Source organism: Schistocerca piceifrons, chromosome 10 (assembly GCF_021461385.2).
Source record: "Schistocerca piceifrons isolate TAMUIC-IGC-003096 chromosome 10, iqSchPice1.1, whole genome shotgun sequence".
NCBI classification, from domain to species: domain Eukaryota; kingdom Metazoa; phylum Arthropoda; class Insecta; order Orthoptera; family Acrididae; genus Schistocerca; species Schistocerca piceifrons.
The window spans coordinates 62467873-62493844 of record NC_060147.1 but is presented as its reverse complement, the minus strand read 5'-3'; positions in this window follow the sequence as shown (position 1 = coordinate 62493844).

Below are 25972 nucleotides of genomic sequence, written 5' to 3'. Positions count from 1 at the left end.
AAATAATTTTTGTGGAATCGAATGACAAGAGTGTCAAAGCAGTCGGAACACGATGTGTCTGCGCAGGCGAGCAGTGCAGTGACAAAATCGCGCACAGCGCGGAATGCAGGGAGCACGTCTTTGTAGCAGCGAAAGGGTTAATGCGGCCGTGGTGGCTTTACTTCATGAACTGCGCACTCCCCCCTAAACGTAAGCTTGCGAACTATGCTATGCTATGGCGCTGCTTCTATTGGCGCGTGCGCCGTGTGCAACTGGCAACGCAGCAATCTCCCGCGTCTGGGCGGGCATGCGCGAGCCGCCAAGATAAAAGAATTGAACTATAACCAAAGCAGATGTGACAGATCTTTTTGAAATGCAAGTGTTGGCGCGGAGGTACCCCGCTTAATATTTACAAAAAACATGTGTGTAGTCTTCAGTGTAGAACGGCATTTCCCTTGAAGCACTCGGCCACTGTCATTCTCCCCAAGCGTGTCCTGTCATCTGTGCATCTACTGGCCACGGTATTTTGTGCGGACTCTGTTGCCTTCAGACAACACTACAAACTCCGCCGGTGCCCATGTTACACCCTGGTGCCACTGAATATAATCTTTGAGCGTGTTGTGTTTTTTTTTATTTTATTTTTTCTGGGCGGAGGGTGGGCGGCAATGTACATTCCTCACGCTGTCACATATTTGCCACGACACTCTGAATGGTGACGTTGCCTTGATTAGTAGTCGAGCATGTGACGCAACGCCAATCGCCCGTGAGTCAGTGCGGAGTCTTTACAGCTGTAGTTGCGGCGAATCGGGTCGTTCGACGAGACGGAGGACTACTGGAGTTTTTACGGCGGCGTAAAAGTCACTCGCCCCTGGGCGTTCACTATTTCATGCCCGCGGTAACAACGAGGGCGAATCGGTTCTGACACCCCGTCAGCGCGCGTTCGTGATAGGCGGGTAAGGGTCACCAAGGCTTTCCGAGCAGGAGGCCGGTTCCTTCGTAGACCTTTGGACGGTCTTTGTGTAACATTCACGCATCAGTCTTCAGTGGTAGCGGCCGATCCTGTACCACAGAATGGGCCTCAGGTGACAGCCATCTCACAAATGTGGCTCCCTTTTTCTCCACTTACAAAAGGCGTGTGATCGTTTGAAATAAGTAGAAACAAAGTAGCGAACTAGCCTGTATGTTTCAATCTTGATCTGAATCTACAGAACTACTCTGCAAATCACACTTAAGTGTCTGGCGGATGGTTCATGCATCCACCTTCACAATAATTCTCTGTTACGCTACTACCCAGCAGGACGGAAGAAACGAACACGTATATCTATCCGTCCGAGACCTGATTTCTCTTATTTTATCATCGTGATCGTTTCTTCCTACGAAGGTCGGCGACAACCAGATATTTTCGCATTCGGAGGAGAAAGCTGGTGATTGAAATTTCCCAAATCCTGTATCATGTCCGTGACACTCTTCCCCCTATTTCTCGATAAGTCAGAGCGTGCTGCTCTTCTTTGAACTTCCTTGGTATACTCCACTAATTCTATATGATAAGGATGCCACACTGCGCAGCAGTACACTGAAAGAGGACGAACAAGCGTAGTGTAGGCATCTCTTTAGTATATCTGTTATTTCTAAGAATTCTTCCAATAAAACGCAGTCTTAAGTTAGTCTTCCCCACATCATTTTCTACTTGTTCCCTCCAATTTAAGTTTTTTGTAATTGTAATTCATAGGTATTTAGTTGAATTTATCTCCTTTATATTTGACTGATTTGTTGTGCATCCGAAATTCAATCAATTCCTTTTACCACACGTGTGGATGACCTCACACTTTCCATTCTTTCTTTTCTTTTGCTGCAGCCGTTATACTGCATTGTGCGCAGGGTCGGCACTGTTAAGTACGGATTCGGCATGGTTAATTTTAATGGGTGGCCATATGCGCTACCTGCCGCCACCCCATAGCCCCCCCCCCCTCGCCCCTTATCTTATGGGACTTAACTGCTAAGGTCATCCGTCCCTAAGCTTATACACTAAAGGACAAACACATACGCCCATGCCCGAGGGAGGACTCGATCCTCCGCCGGGACCATACACAGAGTCCATGATTGCAGCGCCTCTGACCGCTCGGCTAATCCCGCGCGGCTTTAGCTGTACCATAAAATTCTTTTCTCTCCATTTCGGTTCTCTACTTCCTCACTAGCTATCCGATCAGCCCACCTAATCTTCGGCATTAGCGCCACATTTCAGAAGCATCTATTCTGTTCCTTTCTGCCTCGACCCTTTTGTCCACGTATCGCTTCTGTCTATGGCTTCAGACAAATACCTTCACAACATGAGGGTATTTTTGATCCGTCGATGTTACTACAAAAATGCGTAATTTTTTTTCGCCAGACACGTTTCGCTTTGTTGAGGTAAAGCATCATCAGTGGTCTGTAATTAAGTTTATTGACATTTTGATTTGCTTTTTGGGTCGAAAAACAGTTCGTTAAGAATAGGTTGTTTTGTGCTGACGGTGATATTTCGGCTGCTTTCTCGTTTACATCGGGAAATGCCGTCTGCTAGCACATACCGCTTGGTCTTGAATGAAAACGATTTGAATATCATAAAAATTAGTAAAGACAGACACCTCCTTCCTTTCCAAGAAAATTTCCACATACAAAAAGCATTAACACAAAATAAACGGTTGCTCAGTGACCAGATAAATATTGGAAACCTGACTCTATGTATAATAATTGATGAAATCACATGGCTGGCCGGTGTGGCCGTGCGGTTAAAGGCGCTTCAGTCTGGAACCGCGAGACCGCTGCGGTCGCAGGTTCGAATCCTGCCTCGGGCATGGATGTGTGTGATGTCCTTAGGTTAGTTAGGTTTAAGTAGTTCTAAGTTCTAGGGGACTGATGACCACAGATGTTAAGTCCCATAGTGCTCAGAGCCATTTGAACCATTTGAAATCACATGAAAAAAAAGAGCCTTTTCCATCCTTCACCCCCACCCACTCTCCTACAAGCCCCCTCCCCGCCACCCACTCAGTTTCATTTCATCTCTCCCTCCTCACCTCCTCTAACCCACACTCATCACACTGCTATATACTTAGGTCCACACTTCATGGTTTTTCCTCCAAAAAAATTAATTAATTAATTAATTAAATAAAAAATAGAAAAATAAATCTCCATCTCTATTCCTTCTGTACTCTTACGCAGTATACAAATAAACAGAAACACCCTTAAATAGAATTACACACATACAGGGCTATTACAAATGATTGAAGCGATTTCATAAATTCACTGTAGCTCCATTCATTGACATATGGTCACGACACACTACAGATACGTAGAAAAACTCATAAAGTTTTGTTCGGCTGAAGCCGCACTTCAGGTTTCTGCCGCCAGAGCGCTCGAGAGCGCAGTGAGACAAAATGGCGACAGGAGCCGAGAAAGTGTATGTCATGCTTGAAATGCACTCACATCAGTCAGCCATAACAGTGCAACGACACTTCAGGACGAAGTTCAACAAAGATCCACCAACTGCTAACTCCATTCGGCGATGGTATGCGCAGTTTAAAGCTTCTGGATGCCTCTGTAAGGGGAAATCAACGGGTCGGCCTGCAGTGAGTGAAGAAACGGTTGAACGCGTGCGGGCAAGTTTCACGCGTAGCCCGCGGAAGTCGACGAATAAAGCAAGAAGGGAGCTAAACGTACCACAGGATGGTGCTCCACCCCACTTCCATCATGATGTTCGGCATTTCTTAAACAGGAGATTGGAAAACCGATGGATCGGTCGTGGTGGAGATCATGATCAGCAATTCGTGTCATGGCCTCCACGCTCTCCCGACTTAACCCCATGCAATTTCTTTCTGTGGTGTTATGTGAAAGATTCAGTGTTTAAACCTCCTCTACCAAGAAACGTGCCAGAACTGCGAGCTCGCATCAACGATGCTTTCGAACTCATTGATGGGGACATGCTGCGCCGAGTGTGGGAGGAACTTGATTATCGGCTTGATGCCTGCCGAATCACTAAAGGGGCACATATCGAACATTTGTGAATGCCTAAAAAAACTTTTTGAGTTTTTGTATGTGTGTGCAAAGCACTGTGAAAATATCTCAAATAATAAAGTTATTGTAGAGCTGTGAAATCGCTTCAATCATTTGTAATAACCCTGTACAATAATCTAATTTAAAAAAGAAAATTTGTAGATAAAAGACAAAGTAATGGGAAGGTTATGTTGGCAACACTACAAAACACAAACATCAACACATACTTGAAGTACGAAAACAAACAGAATAGAGTAGTGTTCATGAAAAGTGTGTTGTGAGAAATGCATAGTGCTCCAGAAGTGTCTAACACAAAAAACAACGATGTACTAGCAGACGGCATTTCCTGATGTTATCGAGAAAGCAGCCGAGAAATCACCGTAAGTACAAACTGACCTATTCTTAACGAACTGTTTTTCAATCTAAAAAGCAAGTCAAAATGTAAATATTCTTAATTACAGACAACTGACGATGTTTTGCCTCAATAAAGAGAAACGCGTCTGGTGAAAAAGTCGCGCATTTTTGTAGTTGCAATGACGGATAAAAAATACCCTTATGAATTATAAAGCAACTACGGACACTATGGCCACAGAAATGAAGAATTTAATGTCACCTTCAGAACAGACTTTCCAAAACATAAATTTGTATCCCATCTGAACAAATTTTTCTTTTTCATAAACAATTTTGTCTAGCGGTTCAGGCGCTCAGTCCGGAACCGCGCGACTGTTACGGTCGCAGGTTCGAATCCTGCCTCGGGCATGGATGTGTGTGATGCCCTTAGGTTAGTTAGGTTTAAGTAGTTCTAAGTTCTAGGGGACTGATGACCACAGATGTTAAGTCCCATAGTGCTCAGAGCCCATAAACAATTTTCTCCCTAATGCCAGTTTGCCTTTAATTATTCTCTCTACTTCAGGTAATAGCCAGTTAATTTGCTTCACCAGTAGCAAAACTCATCTACTGTTTTTAGTATCTTATTTACTAATCTAATTCTCTCAGCTAATGTTACTACCCTCCATTACCCTTATTTGGTGTTCATCTTACCAATTACGTTCAACTAGTCTTCCAACTCTCTTGTTGTGTCTGATAGAATCTCAATCTCCTTGGTAAACCTCGAACTTTTCGTTTATTCTAGCATAACTTTAATTCCCTTTCTAAGCGTCTCCGTGGCTTCATCCAAAATTTGCTCCATGTATAGATTCAATAACAAACCTAGGACGGGATACAACCCTTTCACATTGTTCTAGACCGCTTATTTCCTTTAAGTCCGTCGACTATTATAACAGTATTTTAGCCACTGTAAAAGTTGTATATAAACTTTCACTCCATGCATTTTTCCAGTTATTACTAGAATTTCAAAGGCTGTTTTCCAGTCATGTTGTCAGAATACTTATCTAAATCACGTGAATTTGCCTTTTCTTACCCTCTCTTTTAAATGCCTGTACCACCCTGTGTTTCCCTACATTTCTTCGAATGCCAAACTGATCTTAGCCAAGGTCAACTTCTACTAGTCTATTTAGTGTGCTGTATTTTATTCATGTCTGTATTTTGCAAGCATGACTTATTAAAATGATGGTTCAATCATGTTCACACCCGTAGACTACTTAGAACTATACGTTCTCCGTCTAAATTTGTATGTTAAAAGTGTTTATTAAGAGGTTCATAATATGTTCTGAAAGCTGTATAAAATATCACTTTTTAAAAATAATATGAGTCTGTGTTGTCCATTATGGTGCACACATTAAGTTGTCACCCTAGGTGTTAGCGACTTACACCCGAAACTGTGTTTGGAACTGAGCTAGGGTTTTCGGTCCTGTCTTGCACATTACTCTGTTAAGGTGACCCTATAAACAGAACCCCCCATAAAGAGGAGGTCAGGAGACTGGGATACCTGTGTCATGTTAGCATTCCTTGAAATTTCGCCGGCCCCAAACAGGTGTCTCACCGATGCCTTCGACTCTGTGGCGGTGTGTGAGGTGGCTGCATCCTCTTGGCAGGTGTGCTGAACGATAAGACTTGCAAATGCAGGCTATTTCCGGAGTAGTAGTAAATATTTAAGGATGTTGCAGTGTTGACTCTCTCTTTACAAGTATTTATGCCGACTTGAGGGATATGCTTTGTTGATACTGATTTGGCATGATTAACTTTGAAGTGGTGGCCAGATGCCCTTCCTGTCACCTCCCCATACCCCTCCCCACCCCCCCAACCCCAGTGTACACCCTAGCTGTCTGTGTCTAGTGTAAATCATGAAATAGTGCAAATGTGTTTCAAATGTCTGCGAGTCGTGTAAATGAGGCTGGACGTGGGGACCAGCCCAGTATTCACCTAGTGGGCTGTGGAAAACCGCCTAAAACCACATCCAGTCTGACCGGCACACCGGTTCTCGCCGTTAATCCAGGGCCGGCGCGCCTACCCGAGTCCAGGGAGCAACGCGTTAGCGTTCATGTGGCATTACTGAATAACTCTAATAAAACTTCCCCAGTTACATTTGTCGAATTTTTGTTTGTTAAAGAGATATGACTATTAGATTTATCACAAACAACTACTTACAGATTAATTTCAAAGTCGATTTTTATGGATGTCACTTACAATTTTATAGCACTTTCGATTTATCTTAACACTTGTAGCTCTTCTGAGATCATCTTGGCGTTGTTTTATAATGGTAGCACTATCCCTAATGCAAATTATCGGATCCTCTCATATTTCTGGCTTTTTCTTTGGAAACCTTGCCATCCAACCATCTCGAGAGACAAAATCGAAACTGGGAAGGTTCGGAAATGTTAGTAACGAAGAAACCGGGCCATTTCTGGCATTCCACCCTCTGGGGACTGTCAGACTTAGATTTGTCACATGACGACCACATCATGTTGGAAGAAAACACCCAACTTTGTAGCCAAAGGACTCCTTCCAATGATGCTGGAAGATATTTTTCAAGAAAGCTTAAGTAATGAACATGGCATCAGTTGCCTTACGTATAACTTTGTTTGGTATACATTGCAACTGACGAAAAAACATAGGAGGTGCAAAATGCACGCCAGTGATACAGCTGACAAATTTGAACTATAAATCACAAGACACTACCTCGAAAACACAGGATATGTTTCCTTTCCAAGTACCAAGCTGGTACTCTGCGTTACTAAATGGTCTACCCTATTCTCTACGAGCAGCAGGACCAGCATTACCATTTCTAAACTGACGTACAAATAGCATATTAGTACATTCAGCATATATAAACATATGAGTTGCTTAAACAATAAAGTAGAAAATTCCTGAAAATCTCAATCACAGGTGAAAAAATCAATTATTTAGACTCAAGCAGCTGCATGCAGAAGTTGGAGCTTCAAAACATAAACGACTATAGATAAGTAAATCCGTAGCAACTTGAGAACCACCACGTCAAATGATAACTTATCTCTGTAGCCAGCTGTATCTCTGTAGCCAGTAAAAACTGGGAACATATTATAGGAAATGTTTCATTTGCTTCAGGCTATACTATCACCTCCAAAAATATCTACTACTAGTTGACAAATCTGGCATTGTCCGAGTATTCATTTTGCCAATTTTATATTAGTAACGGAAAAAAATTAACAATGTATGCAGTATAACATCGAAAAAAATTTATTCCCATTTATTAGTAAAATTATGAAACAGACGCACAAAATAGTACGGATAATGTACGTATGTACGGTGTAAGTACAGTACCCGAATTAAGAAACATAGTATTGCTGTATGCTGGGCACAGCTGCTTTGCATGTCAGCAACATGTCTCCATGGCACTGCCTCTTCATAGCCCTACAGATGGCCACTATTTTCTCCTACAGACGTTTGCGCTTCGCAGTTGAAAGCTGTCAAAAGCGCTGCCGGGTGTTAGGGGTTTCTTTCGGCTGACTCGAATGAACAAGTGTCTTAGTAGTAAAGAATAAATGTATTAAGAATTCCTGCATGATGTACCAGTTTTTTACGCGTCTGAGTGTTTATGGCGTCATATTTCTTGAACTGTGTGTTGTATGGTGATACATATATGTAGGTACATTCAAAAATGGCTCTGAGCACTATGGGACTTAACATCTGAGGTCATCAGTCCCCTAGAACTTAGAACTACTTAAACCTAACTAACCTAAGGACATCACACACATCCATGCCCGAGGCAGCATTCGAACCTGCGACCGTAGCAGTCGCGCGGTTCCGGACTGCGTGCCTAGAACCGCTAGACCACCGCGGCCGGCCAGGTACATTCAGCGGCACGTGTAGATACTGTATGCAAAATGTGTTGAGAGTAGAGTGAGTAGCAAAGAAGTATTAAATCTATACGTCACGCATGGTGTGGCAGTTTTTCACGCATCTATTTTTTTTATGACGTCATATCTGACGCCCCATAGCAATTGTTGCCTGACAGTAAGCAATATGTCTACCGAGTTATGTTGAAATCGGTCAAGTGGTTTAGGAGGAGATGTGAAACACAAACATACACATAAATACAGATAACCATCCATTTCTGTAATATGTACGGGTACTCTTTAGACGGGAAATTTCCATAAGAGCGTGCAAAAATGTTACTGGAAATGGAGAATGCTCCACTGGACAGTTTAGGCAGGGAACCTAGGATAGGAGAAGCCAGCTTAAGGAGATAGACATCTTTGTCTAGCATTATTTACAACTAACATGCATACAAGTTTACACGTAGTGTGTTGTTTATTTATATGAATATCCCTTATCTCCTGCATGGAAACATGGGCGACGAGCCTGATTACTAGGAAGTCATGAAACAGGTCTTATTTACTTTAGTTGTTCCTGAGACCCGCAGCTCGTGGTCTTGCGGTAGCGCTCTCGCTTCCCACGCACGGCGTCCCAGGTTCGATTCCCGGTGGGGTCAGGGATTTCTTCCTACTTCGAGATGACTGGGTGTTGTTGTGTTGTCTTCATCATCATCATCATTCATCCCCATTACGGTCGGAGGAAGGCAATGGCAAACCACCTCCGCTACGACCTTGCCTAGTGGGAGGTGCGGGTCTCTCGCATCGTTAGCTACGCTCCTCGGAGTATGGGACATCATCATCATCATCATCATCATCATCATCATCATCGTTCCTAAGGTGGCTCTGTTTTATCGTATTTACATCGTCCCATGATAGTGTGTGCTATGAATCAACGACAGATCCATTCATTACCCAGTGATATTCACATACGTACAGTACAATTCGATGGAGCAGTACCCGTAGAGATTCGCAGAACTCACTGAACGCACGCCATGCATGGGGGAGGTATAAGTACGTTTCAATGCTCTCGCTGCTGAAAGGCTGTACAGGGAACGACTTAATGACAGGCAAGAACGAGTGTTTATTTCCGTCGATCGACGAAGCGGGAGGCTCGATCACTGGAAAGAAGAAACAAGGGACCTGGGAACATGGGGGCCACTTGCACGTCCGATTTTGGACGGAAGGTACTGGAACATGTTGCAGCGGACCCAGCTACTCGTAGTACTGCACGTGAAACAGGCGCTGCAGATACTAACTTCTGGCGAGTCTCCACGAACAACAATTACACCCATTATCACCCACAACGAGTCCGTCCAACGCTTGTGACTGACTTTGCTCCAAGGTCGAGCCGGCCGGAGTGGCCGAGCGGTTCTAGGCGCTACAGTCTGGAACCGCGCAACCGAAAGGTCGCAGGTTCGAATCCTGCGTCGAGCATGGATGTATGTGATGTGTTTAGGTTAGTTACGTTTAGGTAGTTCTGAGTTTTAGGGGACTGATGACCTCAGATGTTAAGCCCCATAGTGCCGAGAGCCATTTGAACCATTTAAACCAAGGTCGATTTGTGTCACTGGTTGCCCAGAAAACGGACTGATCGACCATATTTTCTTCAAATCGTGCTGTTTACTGAAGATGTCTCATTTGATCGTGATGGTATTTCGAACTGCAGGAATGACCTCGTGTGGAATGAGGGAAACCGTCACGCTGAAGTACAGTCACGCCGCCAAGTACTTTTTGCTCTGAGCATCTGGGTCGGCACTGTGGGCGACAATCTTATTAGGCCGCATCATCTACCTGGGTGCCTGAATAGCTACATGTAGTTGAGGTACGTGTAAGGAGTTCTGTCACAGTTGTTGGAGAACGTACCCGTGGCTGTTCGCGAGAGGATGTGGATGCAACATTACGGTGCACCGTCTCACTTCATTGTGGTTGTCTGCAACCATATCCATGCTGCATTTCCTGGTACGGAAGGGGAAGTCCTATTCCATGGCCTGCGAGGTCACTTGACTGAATCCCCTTGATTATTTCCTATGGGGGTATCTAAAGTCAGTTGTATATGAGACCCTAGTAGATATGGAATTAGTTTCCTGTGCTGTGATTCGAAACACACGAGGGATATTTGTCACGGTGCGTCAGAATCTTGTTCGCCGATGTGATGCTTGCACTGAGGTTGATGGTCGTCAGTTTCAGCGCATTTTGTAAGATACAGTTCAAATGGTACGTTCATTGTGTCAGTGACGGTACTTGCAGTTAACTGTAACTAACGTAAATAAAAAAGTACACGGTAATGTGATTTTATTCCTGTTATTTCCTTACGCTGGTTTCTCCGACCCCAGGTTCCCAACTTCAAATTGTTCAGCACTGTTCAACAGCTGCTGGTGAAGCTGTGACATTACCTTCACATATCGCTATGCAATATTGATTCATTTTCAGCATATTTGCTAGGAGGCAAGACTTACTTTTTTCTCACAAATAGGGTGCTGTCCCACTGTGGTCTCTGGACCCTCTTTTACGGCAGGAGCCAGCAGTGGATCTCATTAGGAAGGGAAAAAGTTCCCCCAGAGGCTGGCCAGTTTTTGCTGAAGTAAGATTGATCTCTGCTTCGTGGTTTTGTCAGCTGCGCCAGTATCTATCTCAGCCTGGAGGCCGACCGCTGCGACCGAGCGGTTCTAGGCTCTTTCGTCCGGATCTGCGCTGCTGCTACGGTCGTGTGGTGTCACCGCCAGACACCACACTTGCTAGGTGGTAGCCTTTAAATCGGCCGCGGTCCGTTAGTATACGTCGGACCCGCGTGTCGCCACTATCAGTGATTGCAGACCGAGCGCCGCCACACGGCAGGTCTAGAGAGACGTCCTAGCACTCGCCCCAGTTGTACAGCCGACTTTGCTAGCGATGGTTCACTGACAAATTACGCTCTCATTTGCGGAGACGATAGTTAGCATAGCCTTCAGCTACGTCATTTGCTACGACCTAGCAATGCGCCATTATCATTTGCTATTTATCTTGTGATGCATGTACCGTCAGACCGATGTTTACCAATTATGGATTAAAGTTAAGTATACCAGAAGCTACGTACTTTTTTTACTAGACTCAACTCCTTCAACTGTTCCAGACCTCACGCCAGCCTGCGTGAGCTTAAACGCGTGCCTTTCGGCTACCTCATAGTGGCTTACCTGTCTTGCCAAGTCACAACAGGTTGCAGGTTCGAATCCTGCCTCGGGCATGGATGTGCGTTATGTCCTTAGGTTAGTTAGGTTTAATTGTTTCTAAGTCTACGGGACTGATGACCTCAGATAAGTCCCATACTGCTCAGAGCCATTTCAACCATTTTTTGAGCACCCTCGAGTGGAAGGTGACATGGCCCTACGGCCATTCCCAGAGAATAACTGAGCACGGCATGTCTGTGCGTCTTCTGTTCAGACATCGAAGGGCGAGACACTGAGACAGCACCCGACCAGCGTGGGAAGATGCGTAGCTTTCACTCCAGCATTTGGTATATCCGATCGAACCTACGAGGATTTCCCTGAAACCTCGCTCAGTGCAAGGTGCGTCAAAATAACTGAACACGGATCTCGGTTTTTTGAGAAAACGAGCGTCGAATTTTTCGAGGTACTTCTACGTGCCTTTCAGGGAGTCTACAGTTCCAGTGAAGCTGTGGCGCCATGGCTAGTTTCACAGCTTCACACTTTCTCGTCCCACTTTCGAAACCCGATAACTATTTTTGTTTCTCATTTATCTCTCCATGTCTCTATATCTACCGCTTTCCAATATATATTCAAATAACGTTGTCGTTATTGGAAAAAAACGGCGAGAGATTTATTTGAAATCGTTTACGGTGGAAGACCTAAAGTGCATCTTTATTCGTAACCAATTGCAAGCGCCAGTCTTCGGAAAAGTGTTCGGTTACGCGCGGTTTGTTGCTAAATTATTACCAACTTGTGAAATCAACAGCAATGTTATAACGGCTTTTCTTTCCGGAGTGAGCTTTATACGAAGAAATGATGCTGTGACAATCAAATACAAGAATTAGATATTAGTAACTTCTTCCAAAGCTGTTTCACAGAGGAATACTGCACTGTAGTTCCTTCTCTAGACTGTCGCACAGATGACAAAATGGTAGATATCAAAATAGACGACAGAGGGATAGAGAAACAACTAAAATCGCTCAAAAGAGGAAAGGCCGCTGGACCTGATGGGATACCAGTTCGATTTTACACAGAGTACACGAAGGAACTTGCCCCCCTTCTTGCAGCGGTGTACCGTAGGTCTCTAGAAGAGCGTAGCGTTCCAAAAGATTGGAAAAGGGCACAGGTCGTCCCCATTATCAAGAAGGGACGTCGAACAGATGTGCAGAACTATAGACCTATATCTTTAACGTCGATTAGTTGTAGAATTTTGGAACACGTATTATGTTCGAGTATAATGACTTTTCTGGAGACTAGAAATCTACTCTGTAGGAATCAGCATGGGTTTCGAAAAAGACGATCGTGTTAAACCCAGCTCGCGCTATTTGTCCACGAGACTCAGAGGGCCATAAACACGGGTTCACAGGTAGATGCCATGTTTCTTGACTTCCGCAACGCGTTCGATACAGTTCCCCACAGTCGATTAATGAACAAAGTAAGAGCATATGGACTATCAGACCAATTGTGTGACTGGATTGAAGAGTTCCTAGATAACAGAACGCAGCATTGTCATTCGCAATGGAGAGAAGACTTCCGAAGTAAGAGTGATTTCAGGTGTGCCGCAGGGAAGTGTCGTAGGACCGTTGCTATTCACAATACGAATGACCATATAAAAGCAATCGTCGGCAAGGGAGGTGCCAGACTGAGATTCTTTGGAAGAATCCTAAGGAAATGCAATCCGAAAACCAAGGAAGTAGGTTACAGCACACTTGCTCGCCCACTGCTTGAATACTGCTTACCGGTATGGGGTCCGTACTAGATAGGGTTGATAGAAGAGATAGACAAAATCCAACGGAGTGCAGCGCGCTTCGTTACAGGTTCATTTAGTAATCACGAAAGCGTTACGGAGATGATAGATAAACTCCAGTGGAAGACTTTGCGAGAGAGACACTCAGTAGCTCGGTATTGGCTTTTGTTGAAGTTTCGAGAACATACCTTCACCGGGGAGTCAAGCAGTATATTGGTCCCTCCTACGTATATCTGGCGAAGAGACCATGAGGATAAAATGAGAGAGATTAGAGCCCACGCAGAGGCATACCGACATTCTTTCTTTCCACGAACACTACGAAACTGGAATAGAAGGGAGAACCGATAGAGGTACTCAGGGTACCCTCCGCCACACACCGTCGTGTGGCTTGCGGAGTATGGATGTAGATGTAGATACAAGAACGAAATATAAGAACATGATAATTTAAAAAAAAAGTAACTTGTGTAAGTAGCATACACACATGTCTTGTATAATGAATTTGCGATACATATTGTGAAACCCCGATGTAATTTTACAAGTAATATAACGCATAATATAATTAATAAGACACATTCATGTAGTAACCTTCTACCGACGCGTGTAGATAAATGAAATTATTAATAGGAACAGCACTCGGGTTTCGAACTGCAAAAGTGGGAGGCCGCAGCGCTAGATATTGTGCAGTCAGTTGGGCCGAGCTCGTCGCCCGCTAAAGGACGTCTAAATTACGTGGGAAACTTCGTCCTTTACTCAGAAACTCCCTGCTATCTAGAGATAAGGCGAGACACGTGTTCGCTTATTCTGTCGCCTCTTCCACTGAGCGAAGTTTGTTGGGAATTAGGTTATAGAACTTGCCATGTTCTCTTCGTGAGTCACCCTGCCACAGTTCTCCGCACGAAGAAACCGACCCCACTACGAACGTCTCATTTGTCAAGGCGAATTTTTTACCCGAAGAGTCGAAAGTTTCTGCGGCGTTTCCCCATTTTTCCTGAAATCGGTGAGATACTGTCTGCCACGTGCATAACAGCACTGAGTCATCGTCTGCATGTAAAGCTTTCTTTCAAGTTGGAGTGTTGTGGAGGGCGACTCATCTCCCACGGTCGTCCGACTGCTGCTATCTATGGTGAGATCAGTTGTCTCCCGACCGCCGTTTGATGCTGATGGGCGCGTTTTGGGAAAATGAGAGTGTCGCGACTGTAGTAACATGATACATATCCTAGTTCAAATGGCTCTGAGCACTATGGGACTTAACTTCTTATGTCATCAGTCCCCTAGATCTTTGAACTACTTAAACCTAACTAACCTAAGGACATCACACACATCCATGCACGAGGCAGGATTCGAACCTGCGACAATAGCAGTCGCGCGGTTCCAGACTGAAGCGCCTAGAACCACTCGGCCACATCGGCCGGCTACATATCCTAAACAGGTCGTTAGCTGCCACACGACTTCTGTAGCTCAGTTTGGTTATGACTTGTAGCATCTCGTATTGTTACCTTCTGATTTTGCAAGCTGCCCACAAAAGCGACTCTTGCTGCAAGTCCTCCACACAATCTTTCACATTTTTGGATACCAGCCCTCAGCATTTCCGTCATTTTGTAATTCGATATGAGTCTTAGAGAAATACTTTATGTTAATGTTAGCCGGCCGGGGTGGCCGAGCGGTTCTAGGCGCTGCAGTCTGGAACCGCGCGACCGCTACGGTCGCAGGTTCGAATCCTGCCTCGTACATGGATGTGTGTGATGTCCTTAGTTAGGTTTAAGTAGTTATAAGTTCTAGCGGACTGATGACATCAGAAGTTAAGTCCTATAGTGCTCAGTACCATTTTTGTTAATGTTAATTGCGCTTTTTGTCAGTCATTAGAGCAAATAATATCTGGTACTCTCAGTCTTGACTGACATTCCGAGATATTTTACGCTGTCCTCCAACATATCTATGCTTAGATGACGCACTAATGTCTATATATACAAGTCAGTGTCCTTACTGACTCATCATAGCTCAAACCCAAACCGCTAATTCAAGGTGTGGATCTCATACTATAGGCGTCGTTTAAGAACGGATTTTTTTCAAATTCCATCCGTAAGGGGGTGAAATATGGGACGAAGGATTTTTTCTGAAAAATGCCGCTGTTAACCCTTAATTCGTGAGGTGACTTTCCTGTACATATATCACGAGGTGGGGTCTCTAGGAATCCTATGTTTAAACCGAGATTTAAGGCAAAAATCATTTGAAATTTTTAATTTATGCTGTATAGCATTTATTTTTACAATTATTTAAGTGTTGTTTAAATACTTCTATTTTATTTTATTGCACTAAACAAAGCCTGCAGCATTTCACTATGTATCACACAAAAGCCCATAATTTTGTGTGCTTCTTTTAAATAGTACACATAAATAGACTGTTCTAGTACTGAATTTTACATCCTGAAAAAATATACACTCTCTGTAGCAAATATATTTCCAAATAAAACTAAATTCCAGGGTTTAAATTTGCGCATAAAAATTCCACCCGATAGGTGCAAAAAGAAAGTCTGTCAAACTGACATTCATTGCTGGGAACTACATTTTTATCACCACTCAGAACGCATTGGATTTTGACAGACAGTTTAAGTATTTCATTGAAGAAACAGACAGATCCCCATCAGAACTTTCCTGAAGTTCTTCCTCTGAATGATACTCTTGTTCAAATGCTTCAAATGGCTCTGAGCACTATGGGACTCAACTGCTGAGGTCATTAGTCCCCTAGAACTAAGAACTAGTTAAACCTAACTAACCTAAGGACATCACAAACATCCATGCCCGAAGCAGGATTCGAACCTGCGACCGTAGCGGTCTTGCGGTTCCAGACTGCAGCGCCTTTAACCGCACGGCCACTTCGGCCGGCGATACTCTTGTTCAATAGCAGAACTGTGATGACTGGCTAATGTAAGGTAGTCGCCTTTTTCGATTATCTCTTGGTCTGTATCACTGACAATTTCCTCCATAGACAGACTAACAATTTCATAAAACTCGGTAAAGTTAAAAATCACACACTCCTGCCAACGCATTTTGACCTATACGGTACCGTACTAAAGAAAGAGGGTACATAGTTCACGAGGCGCGGTCTAGCAGACTCCAACACATATCAGTAACACGCGTCAACAATTAACACAGAAGGTATCACTCTATATCTCGCCAACGTTCGGCGCTGACGTGCGTAAAAGCTGCGTGCGTCAGATCCAGTACGTATGGCAGCCTAACAGTCTTATTTCTCGGGCCAATCCCTTAACTTGGTTCCAGGTCAGTTCTGTTGGGTTCATATTGTAATGGTACATTGGCAATGGTGTCCTCGCTGATGGGAAATGTTTGTTTTGCATGTTTCTACAACACTTACCTACATCTGTGGGATTAACCAACGGACATAGTCCAAATAAAGAGTATTGCGGCTTTTATTTTTGCCTTCAAAAATTAATCTGTTATAGTTCCTTAGTTTAAGCAACCTTTATTACCACTCTTTCATAAATTATAGATAATTAAGAATATATTTTTGAAACGAAAACATGAATTCCGCTTGCAATATTTAATTAGAAATAAGAACACGTGCAATATTCATAAAAATGATGATGAATTTAACAATTACGAGATGTAGGTATTTCAAATTGAACGAGAAAAAGAAGCGACGCAGGCAAGACTTGACCCAGCGAAACATGAACTGCAGTAAATTATCGATCTACAATGTTACCGATACGGCTATACATACACAGTCAGTTGCTCTGTCAACTGTATTTAATACTCCCTCGAAAAACTTCAATGCCGATTGTCTCTGTGAGTCTGTGAAAAATATTAAGAATAACCTATTTCTTGGCACTTTTTAACCGTGTTCCCCACGCGCGTTTCACTGCGGTACAGTAAGCAACCTCAACCACTTTCACACAACGCGACAATCAGAGCACAACAGAGCAGAGACTGTGACTGTTCACTACATTTGAAATAAAAACTACGTAGCTAAAGCGTGATTAAGAAAACCGTTGACGACTGTTAATACATTTGAATATCTTAAAGTTTCATTCAACGTAACTTAATAATAATGTATCTAATACATAAGTCGGACATACTTCCAAGAGCGTAACAACACCAGTGTACGTGTGCTGCCGGCCGCGGTGGTCTAGCGGTTCTAGGCGCTTCAGTCCGGAACCGCGCGACTGCTACGGTCGCAGGTTCGAATCCTGCCTCGGGCTGTCCTTAGGTTAGTTAGGTTTAAGTAGTTCTAAGTTCTAGGGGACTGATGACCGCAGATGTTAAGTCCCATAGTGCTGAGAGCCATTTGAATCATTTGTACGTGTGTTGCGGCTTCTGACCAATCATCGCGTTTGTGTTTGTTAAATCAGGTTTATTCTTCTGATGAGCGGAGTATACATGGTACGCGTCCATGGCAAACTAAAGGTGTCTGTTCCCATTATTAAGGGAGGTATTTGATACTTGGTACTTAATGGAATTAAGAAAAATGTTGCAGGGAGGAACCACCAATATATCTTTCTTTTCACAGAACCTGTTTATTTAACAATATATAAACTGTGAACAGTTAATCGAAGCATTTAACCACAAAATTTTCTTCAACAAAATGAACTAATTTGAAAAATTCTTTTGACCTTAAACCTGAAGCTGAATAAAATTTTACTCTTTGCAAAAGAAATGTGAAGTGCTGTATTGCAAAACAGCAAACAATATGACAGTGATTACAAGATGGCTGGACGTGGAACCCGTCCGTTATTGGCTGAAACAGCGGTGTTTAATACCGCTCTGGACACAGTCTGTCTTACTAAATGCCCGCTGCAACACACGAAAACATTATAAGCACCACTGATGACAAGAGTGATTCAGTTACTCAAAAGAAATGACTTAATTTTATTTGAAAGCTGTATGTCGAAATGTTCTGGGTTAACGTGCGCTCCTGTGCTTAATGGTTAAACAAATTAGCAAACAATATGACAATAATAAGGCTTGCTTCAAATCAACCAACCTCGTGATTGCAGTTGGCAATCGAGATGCGAACAGATCCCAACCCGTCCCTTCTGACAATTGACTAAAACCCTGGTGACAGTTGGCTGTTAATACTTTCAAGGTTAAACTGATTGTCAGTTATTAAGTCCGCTCTGAAGTAACGTCTTAAAACTTCACTTGTTACGAGAGAACTCACTCGACGGAACCACAAGATCCAGCTAAAATACACCAATAATAACCCTGTCTTTCAAACACAGCAACACACAGCTTATTACAGCAGGTTGATCAGATTATAACTAAAGACTGAGAAATGCAAATTGCAATCAAAGAATTGAACTGGTCGACAGCTAAATCTGACCACAAGGTCCCTCTTTTGCTTAACGGCAACCTGTGCCTTAGAACAATTGTTCCGACTGTATTTACGACCAAGAGCTCATGAAGTAGAACATTAAGGGTCGGGTACAAACCAAAAAAAGAAGGCGAGTTGACAGACCATGAAACAAATCACCACGAGGATTACAGAATGTTACTCCCATCAGCAAGTAGTTCCATGGATCCACGGTGCATCGGGGCAGTTGCTGAGTGGTGGCGATGACAGCCAGGTAGAAGAGGGCAGCCAGACCACGAGCGGTCGTCCGACACGAATGTTGCCAACCAGCCGACCAGACGTCGGCCTGCTGCTTGTAGTCGACGCTGACCCCGGTGAGGTACTCCGGTACCTTCACTCTGAGCAGGCCCTCCTTGTGCAGCTCGTTGTTTCGACCGCTCGTACCTCATGACCACCTCCTGTCGCGACGCTACCTTCAATCCCCAAACTTCATGCCTCCATCACGGGACAGCAAACCCCATATATATATATATATATATATATATATATATGTATATATATATATACAGGGTGTTTCAAAAATGACCGGTATATTTGAAACGGCAATAAAAACTAAACGAGCAACGATAGAAATACACCGTTTGTTGCAATATGCTTGGGACAACAGTACATTTTCAGGCGGACAAACTTTCGAAATTATAGTAGTTACAATTTTCAACAACAGATGGCGCTGCAAGTGATGTGAAAGATATAGAAGACAACGCAGTCTGTGGGTGCGCCATTCTGTACGTCGTCTTTCTGCTGTAAGCGTGTGCTGTTCACAACGTGCAAGTGTGCTGTAGACAACATGGTTTATTCCTTAGAACAGAGGATTTTTCTGGTCTTGGAATTCCACAGCCTAGAACACAGTGTTGTTGCAACAAGACGAAGTTTTCAACGGAGGTTTAATGTAACCAAAGGACCGAAAAGCGATACAATAAAGGATCTGTTTGAAAAATTTCAACGGACTGGGATCGTGACGGATGAACGTGCTGGAAAGATAGGGCGACCGCGTACGGCAACCACAGAGAGCAACGCGCAGCTAGTGCAGCAGGTGATCCAACAGCGGCCTCGGGTTTCCATTCGCCATGTTGCAGCTGCGGTCCAAATGACGCCAACGTCCACGTATCGTCTCATGCGCCAGAGTTTACACCTCTATCCATACAAAATTCAAATGCGGCAACCCCTCAGCGCCGCTACCATTGCTGCACCAGAGACATTCGCTAACGATATAGTGCACAGGATTGATGACGGCGATATGCATGTGGGCAGCATTTGGTTTACTGACGAAGCTTATTTTTACCTGGACGGCTTCGTCAATAAACAGAACTGGCGCATATGGGGAACCGAAAAGCCCCATGTTGCAGTCCCATCGTCCCTGCATCCTCAGAAAGTACTGGTCTGGGCCGCCATTTCTTCCAAAGGAATCATTGGCCCATTTTTCAGATCCGAAACGATTACTGCACCACGCTATCTGGACATTCTTCGTGAATTTGTGGCGGTACAAACTGCCTTAGACGACACTGCGAACACCTCGTGGTTTATGCAAGATGGTGCCCGGCCACATCGCACGGCCAACATCTTTAATTTCCTGAATGAATATTTCATGATCGTGTGATTGCTTTGGGCTATCCGAAACATACAGGAGGCGGCGTGGATTGGCCTCCCTATCCGCCAGACATGAACCCCTGTGACTTCTTTCTGTGGGGACACTTGAAAGACCAGGTGTACCGCCAGAATCCAGAAACAATTGAACAGCTGAAGCAGTACATCTCATCTGCATGTGAAGCCATTCCGCCAGACACGTTGTCAAAGGTTTCGGGTAATTTCATTCAGAGACTACGCCATATTATTGCTATGCATGGTGGATATGTGGAAAATATCGTACTATAGAGTTTCCCAGACCGCAGCGCCATCTGTTGTTGAAAATTGTAACTACTGTAATTTCGAAAGTTTGTCTGCCTGAAAATGTACTGTTGTCCCAAGCATATTGCAACAAACTGTGTATTTCTATCGCTGCTCGTTTAGTTTTTATTGCCGTTTCAAATATACCGATCATTTTTGAAGCACCCTGTATATATATATCGGCAAGCAAAGGCCTTCTGCAGGCAATCATTGTAGGCAAAACCACCCCTTCCTTCCGTCTCTTTGATTTTTATATCACGATCTACGGCCATCCTGTCAACCTTACCCCACCCTCAAGCACCTTGGCGCCACCCTTGACCGTCGCCTTTTCTGGAACCCCCATCTCCTGACAATCCAAGCCAAGGCACGCTCCCAACTCCCCCTCCTCAAACTCCTCTCTGGCTGCACATGGGTCTGGACCCCTCCACTGTCCTCCATACTCATAAATCCCCTCATGCGCCCCATCCTCTGTTATGCCCATTCCACCTCCTACCTACTACAAGTCTCAATCCTGGAACGCCATGCGCTCTGCATCGCCTATCGCATCCGCCTCTCATCCCCCACACGGCTCCTCTACGACTTAATTCCTTTCCCACATCTCCTCCTCTTTCTTGAACGGATACAGATCCTTTACACCTCCTGTAAACTTGATCCCCCTCACCCGCTTGTCTCTCCTGCCCTTTCCCACAACAATCCACTGCTGTGTCTGTACTGCTGAATCCCACCCACTCTCCATCTTAGCACACTCCATACCCTTGCCCAAAGTGGCTTCCGCCAACTCCCCCTCCTGGCTGATGCCCTCGTCCTCTCCATCTACCCCTCCTACCAGATTTGATCCTCCTCCTGAGCTTTCCCTCCAGGGCTCCCTCTATCCCTTCTCTCCCTCCTAACTTCCTTCCCCCCTCCTCTCGCCCTCTCCTCCCTCCCCTGAGCTTCCACACCCAACCGTACCCTCTCCCCTCCCCCTCACTTCCTCTCCCCCACTGGCATCCTCCCCACCTCCCTCCTACCCTCCGCTATTCCTTATAGCAGCCCCCCCCTTTTTCGTCCCGTAGTGTGTGCAGTGCGTCGAAGATCATCGTCAGTGTTTTCTGTGCAATGTTTCTCCGTTCCAGTGCAATTTCGTCTCTTCTGTGTCCTCCACCGTTCGACAGTGTACTCATTGTGCCTTCGTGAACGGTTCCACTTGCTTATGCAATTCAGTGTCTTCAATTCGAACATCTTCGTTATTTTCATTATGTGTGTCACCTGTTGCTTCATATATTTTCTGTATAACTGTCTACATGTTATACACTCCTGGAAATTGAAATAAGAACACCGTGAATCCATTGTCCCAGGAAGGGGAAACTTTATTGACACATTCCTGGGGTCAGATACATCACATGATCACACTGACAGAACCACAGGCACATAGACACAGGCAACAGAGCATGCACAATGTCGGCACTAGTACAGTGTATATCCACCTTTCGCAGCAATGCCGGCTGCTATTCTCCCATGGAGACGATCGTAGAGATGCTGGATGTAGTCCTGTGGAACGGCTTGCCATGCCATTTCCACCTGGCGCCTCAGTTGGACCAGCGTTCGTGCTGGACGTGCAGACCGCGTGAGACGACGCTTCATCCAGTCCCAAACATGCTCAATGGGGGACAGATCCGGAGATCTTGCTGGCCAGGGTAGTTGACTTACACCTTCTAGAGCAAGTTGGGTGGCACGGGATACATGCGGACGTGCATTGTCCTGTTGGAACAGCAAGTTCCCTTGCCGGTCTAGGAATGGTAGAACGATGGGTTCGATGACGGTTTGGATGTACGGTGCACTATTCAGTGTCCCCTCGACGATCACCAGTGGTGTACGGACAGTGTAGGAGATCGCTCCCCACACCATGATGCCGGGTGTTGGCCCTGTGTGCCTCGGTCGTATGCAGTCCTGATTGTGGCGCTCACCTGCACGGCGCCAAACACGCATACGACCATCATTGGCACCAAGGCAGAAGCGACTCTCATCGCTGAAGACGACACGTCTCCATTCGTCCCTCCATTCACGCCTGTCGCGACGCCACTGGAGGCGGGCTGCACGATGTTGGGGCGTGAGCGGAAGACGGCCTAACGGTGTGCGGGACCGTAGCCCAGCTTCATGGAGACGGTTGCGAATGGTCCTCGCCGATACCCCAGGAGCAACAGTGTCCCTAATTTGCTGGGAAGTGGCGGTGCGGTCCCCTACGGCACTGCGTAGGATCCTACGGTCTTGGCGTGCATCCGTGCGTCGCTGCGGTCCGGTGCCAGGTCGACGGGCACGTGCACCTTCCGCCGACCACTGGCGACAACATCGATGTACTGTGGAGACCTCACGCCCCACGTGTTGAGCAATTCGGCGGTACGTCCACCCGGCCTCCCGCATGCCCACTATACGCCCTCGCTCAAAGTCCGTCAACTGCACATACGGTTCACGTCCACGCTGTCGCGGCATGCTACCAGTGTTAAAGACTGCGATGGAGCTCCGTATGCCACGGCAAACTGGCTGACACTGACGGCGACGGTGCACAAATGCTGCGCAGCTAGCGCCATTCGACGGCCAACACCGCGGTTCCTGGTGTGTGCGCTGTGCCGTGCGTGTGATCATTGCTTGTACAGCCCTCTCGCAGTGTCCGGAGCAAGTATGGTGGGTCTGACACACCGGTGTCAATGTGTTCTTTTTTCCATTTCCAGGAGTGTATGTTTTATGGTTTTCTGTGGCCGAAAGTGGCGTAGATAGCCCACTGCCGGCCTACCTTTTGTTCAAGATATTAAAATAACAATAAAGAAAACAAAAGGCCTTCTGAAGGCACAATCCACAGCAACCAACTCTTCCTCAGAGATATTGGCAATGGGGCCGCAAGGGGGCAGTCGATAGTACACGTGAGCCAGTGGCGCCAGACAGAACAGCCTACTAACTCAATGGCGCCACAGCTCAGTAAAATGGTTCAAATGGCTCTGAGCACCACGGGACTTAACATCTGAGGTCATCAGTCCCCTAGAACTTAGAATTACTTAAACCTAACTAACCTAAGGACATCACACACATCCATGCCCGAGGCAGGATTCGAACCTGCGACCATAGCGTTCGCACGGTTCCAGACTGGAGCGCCTAGAACCGCCTACAGTGTTTACCTAGATTTACCTAGGTTCAGTTGGGATAAGACAACCTTCTTAAGCATAAAAGGAACTACGATTTGTCCATAATGGACAACGTCATAAGCTAAAAACTATAATATAGTAATACATCGTCATATTACAATAACTTATCAGGGAAACAGCCTCGGCCCCACTTTGCGACAGCAGTACGGCAGCAGCGGATGTTGTACTGGAACTCGTGTCTGATTTACTCGTCGGCTTTCAGCAGTGACGTCATACCTATGGCAGACACGCTAGAAAGAGGCAATCTATGGAAGCAACGGCTCATATTCGTAAACAGACGAGTGAAGCCTACGATAAAATTACAAACACAGTTCACGTGATTAATTACTTATCCACAAAGTATACCGACAAGAAATATAGGCAACGAAAATAAATAAGAACAGAAAAAAGAACTATACATGTCTGTCATAAATTATTATCGAAATATATGCGAGTATACATGTCTGAAATAAATTATTATCGTAATTTATGCGAGTAAGAAAATCACAAAAAATGGCTCTGAGCACTATGGGACTTAACATCTATGGTCATCAGTCCCCTAGAACTTAGAACTACTTAAACCTAACTAACCTAAGGACATCACACACATCCATGCCCGAGGCAGGATTGAACCTGCGACCGTAGCAGTCGCACGATTCCGGACTGCGCGCCTAGAACCGCGAGACCACCGCGGCCGGCAAGAAAATCACAGAGATCCTTTAAATTGAACATGGTGAAGTCATAATATTATGAATCAGCATTAACTTTTAATGCTAATTGTTAAACCTAATGGAACTAATGCACAAGTAACGAAAATTGACAAAACATGGGGTCTAACTAAGACTGAAATCGATAACTGGAACTGACCTATATAGCTTAATTCTAGGTACCGTTCCCACGGTTCGTTATTTAGATCGTTTTAACGACAAGTGTACGTATTAAAGTGTTACAGGATTTCTACGTGTCGTATTACTATCTTCATTACTGTGAAAAAGAGAAAAAACTGGAAGCTGCACTCACGATAGTTATTAGTTTTCGTAGTAGTTATGAGATCAATAAGAAATTTAGAAATCTACAAAAACATAGTCCTCAAATTAACTGCAAAAAAATCCAAAACTATGAGCCATCGAGAAGTTGGAATGGGTAACTAGAATTGACCTCATATAGGGGTCAGTCCTAGTTACCGATTCGAGCCATTCGATGATTCATTAATTAGGTCGTTTTTTCAGCACGCGTGTGCACTAAAATGTAGGCTAATATGATTTCTGCATTTGTAATTGCTCTCTGAACTACTTCAAAAAAGTTACTAATATTGGAATGGGTAACTAGAATTGACCTACATAGATGGTCAATTCTAGTTACCGACTCCAATTTTCGTTACACACCGCAGTAACTTTAGAGAACAATTACAAATGTAGAAGTTGTGTTACGTTTCAGTGCATACAGCTGCAAAAATAATTTACATATGAACCATGGAACGGTTGGAATCTGTAACTGAAATTTACCTACACAGGTAAATTCTAGCTAACGATTCCAATATTGTTTATTTTTTTGTAGATATTCGTTTGTCATACTGGCTTTTGTTTCAGAATCTAGTGGGTCAGTTTCTCCACGTTTTTACTACTGTTTCGTATTTGTTGTCATTCATTTCATTTTCTCGTTTTTCTGATACGTTTTAGTATCTCGCCGTCTAAAACCCTTACTTTCCTGCGCATCTCCGGTTAGATTCAATAATTAATACAAAATTAATGGTGTTATAGAGCAGTGTGACTTCATCATGCGCTTTACTGTAATGCAATTTAAAGGCTCTCCGTGCGTTTCTAATCGCATAAATTGCGAGAATACTTGTTACCAAACATGATTTTTTTTTAAATTGTTGTTGTTATTTTCGTTATCTTCAGTTCGTTTCGATATAATTCATGACTAAGTAAATAACTGCGTGAACGTGATTGTAGTTCTATTGTATGCTACATTCGTTTGTTTACGATTACGATCCGTTGTTTTCATAGATTGCCTATATGTAGCGTCTTTTCCTTAGGTATGACGACATTGCTCAAAGCCGACGAGTGGAATCGGGCACTAGAATTCATCCGTTCGCCTCTCTGTCCTGGACGCCATTTCCTTTTAATAGAAGACTTCACAGATTTTCATAGCCGGTAGATGTTCTGCGTGTGCACACTGGGGCCATCCGAAGACACGAACTCTACAGACTGGTTGACGAACGCGTGTTCGAATCCTTCAGCTTTGAGAGTCTTGTAGGACTGAAACCCGTGTGTAATGACTTTACTACCAGGAAGTATTAAGTGCTTAATCAGACACACTGATGTGATCTTGTTTCTGGGCAATACTGTGACAACGAAACACTTCCGGGACTCTCGT